The sequence below is a fragment of the Euprymna scolopes genome, chromosome 37 (assembly GCF_053919585.1).
Source record: "Euprymna scolopes isolate OS-2025 chromosome 37, ASM5391958v1, whole genome shotgun sequence".
Taxonomy (NCBI): Eukaryota; Metazoa; Mollusca; class Cephalopoda; order Sepiida; family Sepiolidae; genus Euprymna; species Euprymna scolopes.
In genome coordinates, this window is record NC_136518.1 from 54153793 (window position 1) to 54168792 (window position 15000).

General features: G+C 36.5%; 1 protein-coding gene and 1 pseudogene across 1 annotated transcript in view; one reads left to right on the forward strand and one right to left on the reverse strand.

Annotated features, from left to right (window-relative positions):
• Positions 1 to 15000, reverse strand: part of LOC145261199 (neprilysin-1-like) — a 1350287-nt gene that overhangs the window by 448039 nt on the left and 887248 nt on the right. The window lies entirely within an intron of this gene.
• LOC145261422 (U2 spliceosomal RNA) lies at positions 2734 to 2907 on the forward strand (annotated as a pseudogene).

Genomic DNA, 15000 nt, shown 5'->3' on the forward strand with positions numbered 1-15000 from the left:
CTGAGTTCTATTATATATATACCGCTTCCTTAAGTCTTGACAGACTATTGATACACCTTGTAAGGGTGCCTGTGCGTGAAATTTTTGTGACAAAAGTTGCGGAATATCCAACCACACCTCTCCTGAATCGACATTGTTAAATACCAGTAACAAGTGGAGGTCCAGGACGACTGGAAACAAATGCCGAGATAAGGGGAAAGCACATACAGCGCCTAGAATTCCCAACTGGTCACCCATCTGATACTAGCTAGGCTTAACGTTGCTTAACTTCGGTGATCTGACGAGAATCAGTGTGTCAACGTGATTATGCCGTCTATATATATATATATATATATATATATATATATATATATATACATATATATATATATATATATATATATATATATATACATATATATATATATATATATATAACTACTTAATTTACTCACATAAAATTAATATACGAAGGTATAGATTTATGCGTAAACTTTAAGTATTTACTTCAAAAGTGCCCAATACGTGGGTAGAGCTAGTTAGTAATTTATAAAATATATATAAGCCTGACGAGTCCTAGAGTGGATGAAACGCGGAATATTCAGTGCATCTTAATCGCCATATATATATATATATATATATATATATATATATATATATATATATATATATATATATATATGTGTGTGTGTGTGTGTATGTGTGTGGTATGTGCATGCATATATATATGTGTGTATAATATATATGTATACATATATATTATATTTATGTATATATATATGCATATATATATATATATATATATATATATATATATATATATATATATATATATATATATATATACTAGCAGGGAAACTCTACGTTTCCTGAGAGTAAATGAAGATCAATAAATATTTCACACTTCCAATTCTTTTATTGTCATCGATATCGGTGAAATTGCCTATTTTCTAATCAAATCGATTAATTGCCTGCTCTAGTCAGGGACGCACCACGGTGCATAATAAGGAAGCTTTACATGCCTCTCCATAGTGACTTAGTTCATAATACATTGACACCTACATTGCATTATCCCAAACCTACGGATGATTTCATAAAATAATTGTTATATATTCTTATATATAATTGCTTGAATTGAAGTTTACAAATTAAGAAAATGCAAAAATCAAGTAATATTGTTGAGTTGTGTTCTAAACAGAAACATTCATTTCGATCCGCTTCATAAGATATCTCATTTCCGACGCAATCCTCTACCTGTATAAGCGCCAAATAGGTCCTGGGCAGGAGCTGCTCGGAGCTGCTCGGAGCTTCCTATCCTTCTTGGAGTTTAAAACTGGCTTTAAAACCTTGCAGGTGATGCTCTTTTCTCTCCCCTGCAGCCTCTTTCACACAGAACAGACGTTGCGAGCCTTCTTTTATCTATCGCTATTTTCGTGGCAAGTGTTCATCTAAGCTTTAACCTATGCTCCCACTTGTCAAACCGCCACAAAAAAAAAACACTCGTCATGCTGCAACCACTATCAACAATTTTTCCCACTCTCTATCTGTGCCGAAATCTAAACGCAAATTTCATGAACACAGCTTCTTTCCTAGAACTCCCTGCCTGTGGAATTTTGTTTCGCTGGTCTACTTTCCACCTGATTACAATATGGTCGTCCTCGAGTCAAATATAAACAAGTTCTTGTCGAGCCGTCTCCTTAAATAGTCAAACTATACCCAATTTCCACCAATAACAATTACTACATCGTTGCTTCGTTGAAAACCGTACACACATTAACTTTTATTTTCGAGTGGCTTTCAGGCATGGATAAGTGGTGACTCCCTTGTAAAAACATCACTAAGAATGCGCTTTCTTTTTCAATGAAACACATAGCTCAAAGCCTGTCAAAATAACACTTGAATTCTTAAAGAGCAGTAAAAATTACATTTTAATCTTAACCTACAATTTATCAGACCATATTTACCTTATCTTATTTAATAGCTATTAAAATCTATATATTAATACGATAGCGTGTATGTTATTTAAGTATTTATTTTCTGTGTCACGCTTATATCCGAGTCGTTTAATTGTTATTTTTTAATTTTTTTTTTTTACATAGGGCTCACCACTTACCAAGGCCCAGAAGTCACTCGGGGATAAGGGTTTTTGCGTGTACAGTAACAATGGGATTGTGTTGTAGTATTCGTTAGGATTGGAGATTTGATAAAGTGTCATTACTTAAGGGGACGGTTCATGAGGAATTTGTTTATGTTGGACTTGAAGACATCCAAGTTAAAGTCAGGCGGGAAACAGGCAAGCGGCAGAGAGCAAGCGGTTGTGGACTTACCAAATAATTTTTCCAAGAATTCTTCATAAGTTTTGGTTTCGGTTTCGATTATAGCTGATGGCATTTTAGTAATCTATTTTTTAATAAATAATTTTATACAGGATTCTTTAAAGTTTTAGTTTCGTTTATGATTATAGCTGAAGGGACTGAAGTTATATATATATATATATATATATATATATATATATATATATTCAAAGTTTTGGTTTCAGTTTCGATTCAAGTTGATGCACCCAAGTCATATGGATATATTTTTATTAATTTTGTAAATCGCAACTTTCTAATATCTAAAAATCGATAACACATTAACTCTATAACAATATATACAAAATCTGCAAGAATTAAAATATCATATTTAAGCGCATTTTTATGACCGGGCTATGCCGGGCGTTCCTACAAGCTTAGATAAATACTTTTGCAGTTTTAACAATCTTCTTGGCCTTTTGGTCAAGATCAAAGTGTAGTATCTGTTCCGACAGATACTGCAGGCTATGACTAGCTATGACTAGCTATGACTAGCAAAGACCAGATGTGGGGGCAACCCCACATGCCTGACCTTTAACCAGCTCCCATTTCCCACCTCACGGGAGCTGGTCCCCTTTTTCCCTTCCCCCTCCCTTCACTCCTCACATTAAAAATTGGCCTTGTGCCTAATTTGCTCGGTGGGGGAGCAAATAAATATCATCTGTTCTTCAGATGCTGCACTTCTATTTCTTGTTCTCTTTCGGTGGAGGAGAAATCCTTCACGATTGAGACAATTTTTATTTTTGTACCTTTTCTCCACGTTAAAAAACGACCCTGGTGTCTAACTCTGTCCCGTGGGGAGGCATAGTAAATAGGTACAATAATATCAGAGCATCTCCATTTTCACTGAACATCTACAGAATGCCAACATCAATATATTACATATGAATGAGTTCCCCTAAGGAATTTCCACATGTCCTGCTAGTTATATTTATTATTATTAGTAGTAGTTGTAGTAAAAGAGGAACTCTGATCAAACATCTTAACTCTGGGGAAGGGAAACTGATACAAGTCGCCATATAGTGGTTCGTCTGCAGAAAGCAAAGTGACGAGATTAGCAGTCCAGGAACAGAGCACACATGCAAACTGAGACTCTCACTCATGCATTGACCTCTATCAACACTCCAACCAATCAGACAACGCGGATTATACTCGAGGTCAACCCTCATTGGTACAGTCTCTTTTTAACTGTGTCGTTACGAGGACAGAGTTAGAGAGAAGCTCTGTTTTTAATGTGGACAATTGGAATGATAGTCATCATCAATCCTGACCAACGGAAGACTGCATAACTCCCTATTTTTTTGACTCCCCACGAGGGCAGTGTTAAATACAAGGTTTGTTTTTAATGTAAACAACTGGGATGATACTCATGGTTGACACTGACTAATGGAAGCCTACGTACAGTACGTATTTAATTGATTCCTCACGAGGTCAGAGTTAGACACAAGACCAGTTCTTAAAGTGAGATGATACTTATACTACACAATGAGTTATAGAGACCTTTATACACTTCTTTCCTTTCCACTTGCCTCCCCACGAGGGCTTAGTTTGACACAAGGTCGGTTTTTAATACATAAAACTGGGATAATACTCATGGTAAACCCTGGTAAGAGTCACATATACTTCCTATTTAATTGCTTGCCCATGAGGGCACGTATAATATATCGTGGACGTGCGTATGCAAATGCATTCGAAATGACATTACCGGTAGGGAAAAATAAATGATTTACAGGGGAGATCACGTTAGAGACGGGAAGAACGTTCGAGATCACGTTAGAGGCGTGGATGACGCTAAAGAATATGATCACGTGAGAGACATTACAGCGGTAAATGAGAGAATGAAAAAAATAAATGTCATTATACAAAAAAAAGGCGATTAAAGTTCTTTTTTATTCTTTGTCTATTTTGCGACTGAGGCCACTACGTGTTGATTCCTGGATAATGTAACACAGATTTAGACACAAAGCCAGTTTTTAATGGGAACAACTGGGATGATACTCACGGTCGACCATGGCTGACAGATGCCTACATACACTCCCTATTTAATTGCCTCCCCACGTGGGCATATTTAGACACAAAGCTAGTTTTTAATGTGGACAACTGAGTTGATACATATGGTCCAAACTGACCAACAGAGGCGTACTAGTAATACTCATATCACTTATGCTAACACCTTACACACCAACACGTGAGACAGATCAACGAAACGATGTCTCAAAAGAGAAATGTGACAGACTGATAAATGAACGGACAGGCAGAGCCCCCCGTAAGATGTGAGGTTGCATATGAAAATGATTGAAACCAACACCACATGTGATTGTCAAATAAAAAAAGTTAATTAAAATTTTCAGATATCCAAACTTTTTTTTTTTTTACAGAGGATGCTTTATCTTTTATTTTGGTTTGAAGTATTTTTGATATAAGAAATGAATAGAAATTTAAATAATTAGTAAAATTAAGTGTGATTAAAAGTTTGAAAAAAATATTATTGAAAATTTCTTTGTAATGTTTGCATCAAAGTTTCTGCTTGAAAAAGAAAAAAAAACGACAGATTTGTTTACATCTAATTAGTTCTGACTTACAAGAACAATTACCTTTCTCTCACCAACGCGCGCGCACACACACGCGGGCACGCGCATGCGCGCACACACACACACACACATATATATATATATATATATATATATATATATATAAAAGTCAATTCGTTTATACAAACAAATGGCTACATATGTGCATACATGTTTCTGTAATAATTTCGATATCATGGCCTGACGACGTGACATTTCTGGAACGGGAAATTACAAAAACATGTATACACATATGTAACCGTTTGTTTGTATGGACGAATTTAATTTGATATAATATGCTCTGTTTTACGCATTGGGCACTTTTTTGATAGACACATGTTTGTTTCAGTGGATGTATTTCTAGGAAACAAACCCAAACTACCATAATATATATATATATATATATATATATATATATATATATATGTATGTATATATATATATATATATATATGTATGTATATATATATACATATATATATATATATATATATGTATATATATATGCGGACATGTCTTAATGGAATCTCAGTTTAGAGAGCCCCACTTGATCAAAGCGAAAAAAAGAAATCACACACACACACACGCACACACACACACACACACACACACATACACACACACACACACACACACACACACACACACATATATGTTGGCGTCCTTCCGTTTAGATAGAATCGCTCCCGAAGGTTGTCATGAGTGGTGGTAGTTGTTGCTGTGACTGAGCCGACCGATGCGCGAGGGGCAGATTCTGTTGCACATCCCGCAGGGATACCCTCTGTCATGCTCTACCGATGCCGCTGCTGCTGTCCTTTTTGCGCTTGTCCCTCTTTTCCTCCAACTGTTCATTTTTTCTCTCCTCACTCAGCCGGACACATTTCTTGACTTTAACCCCCCCCATCAGGAGTCACGGTCTGCAGCATAGTATTCGAGGTTAACAGAGTTGATGTTGCCGGTGTTATCTGTTGGCGGCTGAGAGCTCGGCATACAAGATGTCTTTTTAGATTCGGCCATCCTGCATGCGGACGACGTGCCCTATATATATATATATATATATATATATATATATATATATATATATATATATATATATATATATTGCAAAGGTTTACTCGGTTGAGGAGAAATTCATAAATAAAAAACATGGGGAATATTTTTTTTTACAAGGTGGTCACCACTTATCAAGGCCCGGAAGCCACTCAAGGATAAGGGTTATTGCAAGTACAGTACGTTAGTGTGGAGATTTGATGAAGTGTTAACCTAAGGGGGCGGTTCATTAGGAATTTGTTAACGTTGGACTTGAAGACATCCAAGTTGTAGTCAGGTGGGAAGCAGACAGACGGAACAGAGTTCCACAGGCGTGCAGTTCTAAGAAAGAAGCTTTGTTCACGGAATCCACGTTTTGATTTAGGCACAGATAAAGAGTGGGGGAAATTTTTCACAGTGGATTCAGCTATTAAATCATCAGGCCAATAAGGACGAAGTTGAGAGGAACGTGGAAAAGAACCTCTTTAGACTATGGCATTTCGAAATGATTGTAATCAGAAGAAGGAGGAAACCGGCATTATAACGCTATATAAGGGTATACATATAAAACCCGGCTTGTGAAGGTTTATTTCCCCATCTCCCATTTTTTTCTTCTTTTTTTTTTTCAATTCTAATCTAAATACTCTTAAGCCGTTTTTATATACCGATCTTGTGTTATAATGCCAGGTTTTCGCCTCTTCGGATGAAAAGCATTTAGCTTCGAAATACCATGGCCTAAGGTGGTTATTTTCCACTTACCTCTCATGTTCGTCCTAATTGATCTGAGGATTTAATGAAGTTATATATAATTTTTATTCCTCATCTTTTTAATTCAATTTATATATATATATATATATATATGTTTGTGTGTGTGTGTGTGTGGGTGTGGGTGTGTGTGTGAGTTGGTGGTGAGACGACAATAACTTTGGCAGTTGATAGAGACGTTGAATCGCTACAGTTCCAGGTGAGAATTGTCTGATGATAGCGGTCTAAATCTTACCCAAAGTCGGCCAGAAGATTAGTTGGCCAAAACGTGGTGAGACGACAACAACTATGGAAGGCAGTAATTGCTGAAGATACAGTTTAAGATTCAGCATTCTCATCCCATCGCGGTTAACAACCTGAGGAATGGTTAGCCATTCCAGAGGAATGGTTAGCGGAAACGTTGTGAAAAAAAAAACTATAGAGATGAGGATAGTAGTTCGCAAATAGATAAATAAATAAAAATATACAAATTTCTCATCTCAAAAAGAATTCCAATAATTAAATAATATCTATATATGGACATTGTCTGAAGATAGCGGTTTCAATCCTACCCAAATCGTGCCAGAGGTTTACTTGGCCAAAACGTGGTGAGACGACAACAACTACGGATGGCAGCGATTGCTGAGAATGCAGTTAGGAGATCCGAAGTTCCTATCCGTCGCGGTTACCACCTGACAAAGGCCAGAGGAATAGTTGGCCGAAACATCGTGAAACAACAATAACCAATAAAGATGAAAACAACAACTAATAAAGATGAGAATAATAGTCGGAAATAAAAAAAAAAGATTAATATATATAATGCTCATCTCAAAAATGAATTCCAATTAAGGAATAATATATATACCAATCGGTATGGACCCGACTATGGAAGATCAGATAATAAATAAACGTGGATTATAAGATCAAAGAACTCAACCTTGATCGCCCTTCGGGGCCCGTGGCGCAGTTGATAGAGACGTTGAATCTCTACGGTTCCAGATGGACATTGTCTTAAAATAACGGTTTCAATCCTACCCAAAACGTGCCAGAGGTTTACTTGGCCAACACGTGGTGAGACGACAACAACTACGATGGCAGCGATTGCTGAGAATGCAGTTAGGAGACTCGAAGTTCCTATCCGTCGCGGTTACCACCTGACGAAGGCCAGAATAAGTGGCCGAAACGTCGTGAAAAACAAAAGCCAATAAAGATGAAAACAACAACTCAGTACCCTGTATATCAAGTTTCGAGTCTGTAGACTAAAAAATCACAAAGTTATTGTGTAGGGAAATGTACACAGACAGACAGACATGTTCACTTTATATATATATATATATATATATATATATATATATATATATATATATATATACGTATGTACAGATGTGGTAGCTTCCTTCAGTCTTAACACACTATGGGTACCCACTGTAAGAGTGGCTGTACGTGGAACCTTTGTGGCAAGAGTTGCGCAATCTACAACCGCAGCTCTCTTGAGACGGCGTTGCTTAATACTAGTGGCAAGGGGAGGTTCAGGGCGACTGTAAACAATGCTGCGATAAGCAGAAAGCACATACAGCGCCTATAATTCTCAAATAGTTATCCATCTGGTATTAGCCAATAAGTTGCTTAACTTTAGTGATATATACTTGCATCAATATATATATATATATATATACTTACATTTATAAATATATATGCATACATATATATATGTATATATATATATATATATATATATATATATATATATATATATGTAGTAATTTATAAAATATATATAAATTACTAACTAGCTCTACCTACGTATTGAGCACTTTTGAAGTAAATACTTAAAGTTTACGCATAAATCTATACTTTCGTATATTAATTTTATGTGAGTAAATGAAGTAGTTATATATATATATATATATATATATATATATATATACTTGACTTTATATATATATATATATATATATACTTGCACACACACATATATTCATACAACTTTGTATATTTCAGTCTGTTTAACCATAATTAGCTAGCTATAATTCAGAAAGCTAATTAGAAAATATTTCTCAATATATTTTCAAAGCCTTTTTGACAATGTTTCACGTTATTGTCTGTCTTCATTTACTTATAATGTAAGTGTACATATTTTTTCCAAACAACATTTCTTTTCTGATTCAAATTCTTCTCGAAGATATCGTTAGTTTGTTAATATCTCTTGGCAGCGACTTCTAAAAGAACTGACTTCCTGCAGAAAAAAAACTAAAAAAAAAAAAAAACATAAAAAAAAACAAAATACAAAAAAAGAAGAAAAAAAATGAAAACATCTTGAATTTCAAAATGACATAATCGACATCAAATTCTTGTACGTATTTTTCGCGTCTTCATGTTGTCGTCCTGTCAAAGAATGACGAGCGCAAATGTATTGATTGCATGTAATTAGCAAGCATCGAATTTTGAGTGAGGTTTTCAGACCGGTTGAATAGTTATTTTGTATCTTGGAGTCGGTCTCTCATGCTTAGTTTGGAATAGTGGATAAGTAAGCCAGCATGCTAATAGAGATACGGATACAAACGCATCATTAAAGCTGGACCAATACATTTCCGTTTAATTGTTCGACCATAATCATTTGGCAAAATAAACTTTATTAAATAGAACTCGATATTTTATACAGTTAAACGTGGAAAATAAAACGGGGCTGGCGGTGAAAGCAATTGCAAGGCGTGGAGAGAGAAAATAGACGCTGTATACAATGAATTGAACACATTTCCTCACATTCCCAACCCATATCCCCCCCCGCTTTTAAAAACTGCTTTTCCGTTTCTGCAGTTTATCTTCCATGCTTCACCGTGTAAAATGTAATAGGTTCCAATTTGTCAACTAGTCTACAACCACTGTCACATCGCCGCAATTTTGCATTCCTGTGTCTGTTTTACAAGTATTTTAACGGGATGTACTCTGATGAACTCATTGCATCCATTCACTGTTGAGGTCCCTAGATGCCAGAAGGCTTTCTACTCTAATAACTTCTCCCCTCGAATAGCTGGACTTTGGAATTCCCTTCCAGCTACCTGTTTCTCTGACTGTACTGATATGCAGAAATTCAAATGTAATGTAAACCAACATCTTGCTAATCTCACTTAGGCATGGTTCTAATTAAGTAGCCCCTTGCGTCCAAGTGGCGATAGTCCTTGTTTTGGGCGAACGTGAGTAAAAAAATAAAAGCTCTGTTTAATAAATCTCATTTCCTAAATGAATAATCGAACTAATTGACCGAAATATCTTCGTCCATTTTTAATAATGTGTTTGTGTCCTTATTTCTACTGGCATGTTTCTTGCTTAACCAATATTTCATAAAACAATTTTCCATTTTGTTTGAAATTATTATTTCGCATTTACTCTCTCGGAAGAACCTTTATTAATCAGAACCCAACATTTTATACGATGAAACATGAGAGATAAAAAAGAGTCTTACGTGGTTGTAAAGGAAGGGTGAGAAAATTGACTCTGTATGTAATGGATTGGGTCCATCACTCTCCTCAAATACCCACACCGCTACATACATCATCGATTTTCTTCCTTTTCAAAAACTGCTTCTCCCGCTTCCTCGGTTTATCTCCCACTGTGTAAAATGCGGGTTCCTTTTTAATAAATGCTCATTCAACCAAATGAATATGATCGAAAGAATCGACCGAAACATCTTAGTCTAGCTTTAATGATGTGTTTTTGTTCTTATTTATATTAGTCTGTTAACATACTTATCCACTATTTCATGAAATAATTTTCCATTTTGTCTGAGATTTTTATTTAGTATTTACTCTCCCATGCTTAAGTTTGACAGAACATTATTTTTCGAAATTTTCAGATGAGGATTGATGAATTGTATTATGTAAATTATTCAGACTAAAATTCTCATCCTGGATGCCATTTTCACAACGTTTCAGTCGACATCACTCTCTTCTTCATGTGCCTCTTAAGAAACTTGTGAATTTTTACGTCGAATTCGGGTACCTATAAAAGTATTAAGCTATAATCAGTTCTAAATGACAGTCTTCGTAAGATTAAACGTCCAGTCCTCAGTATGCGTAACACTAAAAATATAATTACGAATTATTTAGGGCTTCTACCCGATCATGGCTGACAGGATGAGAACAAACAACTCCTGTAGATTACATAAAGGGTTCCGTTTGGAATTCTGTACAGATTACCAAGTTCGACATAAAGATTCTCGAGTTTTCCAAGGTTCACCTGAAGAAAGACTTAGACTTCAAGACGGATCATAAGAATTTGTGTTAACATAAATAGATCCGATATGGTGGAATTTTATATCAGCTCAAATTATTTTAGTTTTATCCATCTTTAGGTTACTCGTCTCTAGATACGTGTCGTATTTATCAACCTTTACTTCGTTTAAAGATTTATCTTTTCTAGTCTTAAATACAGATTTAATATTAGTTTAGAACATTTTGTTAGCCATGTGCCTCTATATTGTATAATGGCGAATGTGGGAAGACGCGACCCCTTCCCCTCTCTTCCCAGAAAGTCAGTATCCTGTTCGTTTTAACTGCAATCATGTTTAAGGCAAGCTGTTCATCCCCCCCCCCCAGCCAGTGTTAACGCTCAAGCCGTAAATGACCTCAGAACTAGGAGGGGGGGGGGGTAAGATCGCTAACACTTTTCATCTGTCTTTCCTTTTTATTCTGGAGCTTGGTCTGAAGAAGTTTACTTCAGAGGTCAGAAAGTATACCCCTCTCTTATCCTACCTCTATCGAGAGGAAATTTGGAAGTACTTTCAGCACCAACGGTTGACTACTTTCGATTTCTGGTCCTGGATATGACCTTAAACTATATCCAATGGTGAGGCCCCAGCTGGCGGGCTTTGGGGAGTGTAGAGCCACTCTTTAATTGCCATTGCTCCCAAGTCCACTCTGACCCGGAGTGGTAGTACCTGTTAGGGTCACAACTGTGGGTTAAATAGAAACCGACTTAAAAAAACAAATATACTCTATTAAAAAATTATTCTTCAAAATTACTGGATTCAGCATTAAATAACCTGAAAAGGGTTGAAATGCCGTAAAACAAAAACAACCAACAAACTTTCGATTTCTAGACTTATGAATAAACCTGTGAACAATAAAAAAAGTGTAATTATTTTTTTTTATATAAGCTTTTGATCTGAATTCACGATGGCTAACATAAAAGATATGAAGATCGTGTTAAGTTCAGTAGCGACTGCTGTTACATTGCCGTTACACACAACACACACGAAAGAAAGAAAGAAAAATCTGGGTCGGCATTTTTTCTTTAACAAAATCGTTTATTAACGTTACTCTCTTGTCTCAGCACCATTTAAAAGTTTCTTGCTATCGTACATCTCGCCCGGTATACACTTTTCTTCTTCATTCGACCGCATGCCGGCCACAGCCGGCCCATTCTCGTCCTCGACTTTACACGCCCATTTTCTTTCGACGCGCACTTTTCTTCTCGCCCGAGCTCGAGTGGTGTTCTTTTTTTCTTTTTCTTGTCGCACCAACTCGCGTACACTTACTAATTTGCTAATTTCGCTGCTGCTGCTGCTATTTTTCCACGTGCTCGTATGCACTATGATACACCGCGATCAAGCTGAAGGCAGGCTGTCCACTTTTCCCCAGCCACAGTTTACAACCGAGCATGTAATAGAAGATTCTACTCACGTAATCTGCAGCGACTCTGTTTAACTTGTCACGTGACAGGATCGAGGAAAAAGAAGGAAAGAAAAACTTGTTTGTATATGGGTTCTTTATACCCATGTGGCATTAATTTACACATGAGAGGAATAGCGACTATAAGAAGGACGAATTAGTGAGAACAGGGAGTCGGTTTTTTGACAGGCGAGGGAGATTGTAGACGCTGAGAGTTGCTGCTGTAAATGATGGTTTAAGTTAAAAGGAGTTTGGTACTAACTGCGTCGTTAGTGAGAAGGAATTCTAACATGTTTCTTTTTAATTATTCATAGCCATAATTAAATAACGTCAGAACCGGAAGAAGGGTTAGGTTAGTTCCATTTGCCCTCTTTCTTTTTTTATCACAGTCAAAATCTAGATACTATTCAAAAAGAAGTTGTGACAGACCGAATGATTTATCCTTTAAAGGTTCTATTTCAGTCTTAAGTATGACAGACAAACAAAACAAGTCATAGGAGTAAGAAAGCTACAAATCAGTCATCTGAAACAGGTAATATTTATAATTATTATTTAATTGGAATTCATCATTGAGACGTGTATTATTTATTAATTTATTCATTGTGGACTGTTATCCTCATCTTTATTAGTTGTTTTTTTTTTACTCATAAGATTAATGAAAGGATTTTCATATCCTCATCTTCCCACTCTCTTCCCCTCTCCCGACTGAATCGTTTTTCTCTTGTTCAGATGTCCGGCTCCAAATTGACAAGTTTGGATATCAGGTGGTCGTCAATATACTGATGTAAGACTGTTTGAAGTGGACATTGCAAAGGGCATTTTAGCATTGAAAAGGAAACATTTCCATTTGTATGTATGTCGTGATTTATGTATGAATGAAGAGATATCTGACCTTTACCAACAAATGCATAACTTTATATATTATATATATTTTTTTTAATTTTTATTTTTTGGAATCCTTGGAGATGCGGCTTCATCATTTGTGCATTCATTCTTTTTGCGGACTGTTATCCTCATCTTCATAGTTGTTGTTCAACCACGTTTCGGACAAATATTCTTCTGGCCTTCGTCAGATGGTAAACGCGATGAGATAGGAACTCTGAATCTCCTAACTGCATCCTCAACAATTATTTGGGGCTAGTGGCGCAGTAGATAGAGACATTGAATCTCTACGGTTCCAGGTGAGAATTGTCTGAATATAGCGGTTTCAATCCTACCCAAAGCCGGTCAGAGGTTTACTTGACCAAACGTGGTGACACGACAAAAGCTATGGATGTCAGTAATTGCTGAGAATGCAGTTAGGAGATTCGGAGTTCCTATCCCGTCGCGGTTACCACCTGACGAAGGTCAGAGGAATAGTTCGCCGAAACGTCGTGAAACAACTAAGAAAGATGAGAATAATAGTCCGCAATAAATAAATTAACAAAATTAAAATCATTAAAAGGTAATATTTTATTTTATTTTTTTTATACCTGCTAGCAAAGTTTCTGTGTAATTGTTGCTTTTGTTTGTTTAGATACATGAACCGACAAGAAACGGATTGTTCATTTGTTCTATCAATTCTCGTTTTTTTTTTTTAAAATAATCAAAGACCATCCTGCGTCCAACTCTCTTCCTCATCTTCATCAATGATCTTCCAAACCATACCCTTAGATCATTCGTAGACATTTATGCTGACGGCACTACCATCTATGGTAGCACTTCGAAGACCGTAAACGACCAAGTTCTCTCTGACTCTCTCTCCTCTGATCTTGAGCACGTGGTACAATGGGGAAAAAGTGGCTGGTTACTTTTAATGCATCTAAAACCAAGCTTCTATCTTTACATCATCAACGCTCCGTTGCCCAGCTGCCATCAGTCGAAATGAATAACTCCGGTCTAGGGGAGGCTTCATGTTTGACAAGCTTATGGGCTTGACCTTTACTTCCGATCTGAAATAAACACGTATATTAAATCCATTGCCAAAGTCGCTGGAAAAAATGGTAGGATCCTTCTATCGCTCCAGTAGATATCTCACTCCTGATGCCATTCTCTACCTATATAAAAGCCAAGTTCGGCCAACGATGAAGTACTGTTGCCACATCTGGACAGGAGCTGCTAGAAGCAGCTGATCCTGTTTTGACAGAGTTCAAAATAGACTTCGTAGCTTAGTAGAGGATCTCCCTTTCTCTTCCCTGCAACATCTTTCCCACAGAAGATACGTAGCGAGCCTATACCTGCTTTATCGTTATTTTCATGGCAAATGCTCAGCTGAGCTTCAATCTATTGTCCCCTCGCCAGACTTTCACAAAAAGCACTCGTCTAGCCAAAACCACTATCAACAATTTCCCACACTCTTTATCTGTGCCTACACCCAAACGTAGATTCCATGAACAGGACTTCTTTCTTAGAACTGCACGCCTGTGGAATTCTATTTCGTTTGCCTGCTTTCCAACTGACTACAATCTGATTGTCTTCAAGTCCAACATAAACAAGTTCATGTTGAACCTCCCCCTAAATAATCCAATTTACAAAATTCCCAGTAATGTTTACTACGCTAAAATCACAATAACCAAAATATACCCATTAACCCTTATCCTCGAGTGGCCTATTGGACTTGATAAGTGATGACCCCCATATAAAAAACACCCAAAACAAGATTTACTAGAAATTTCCTGT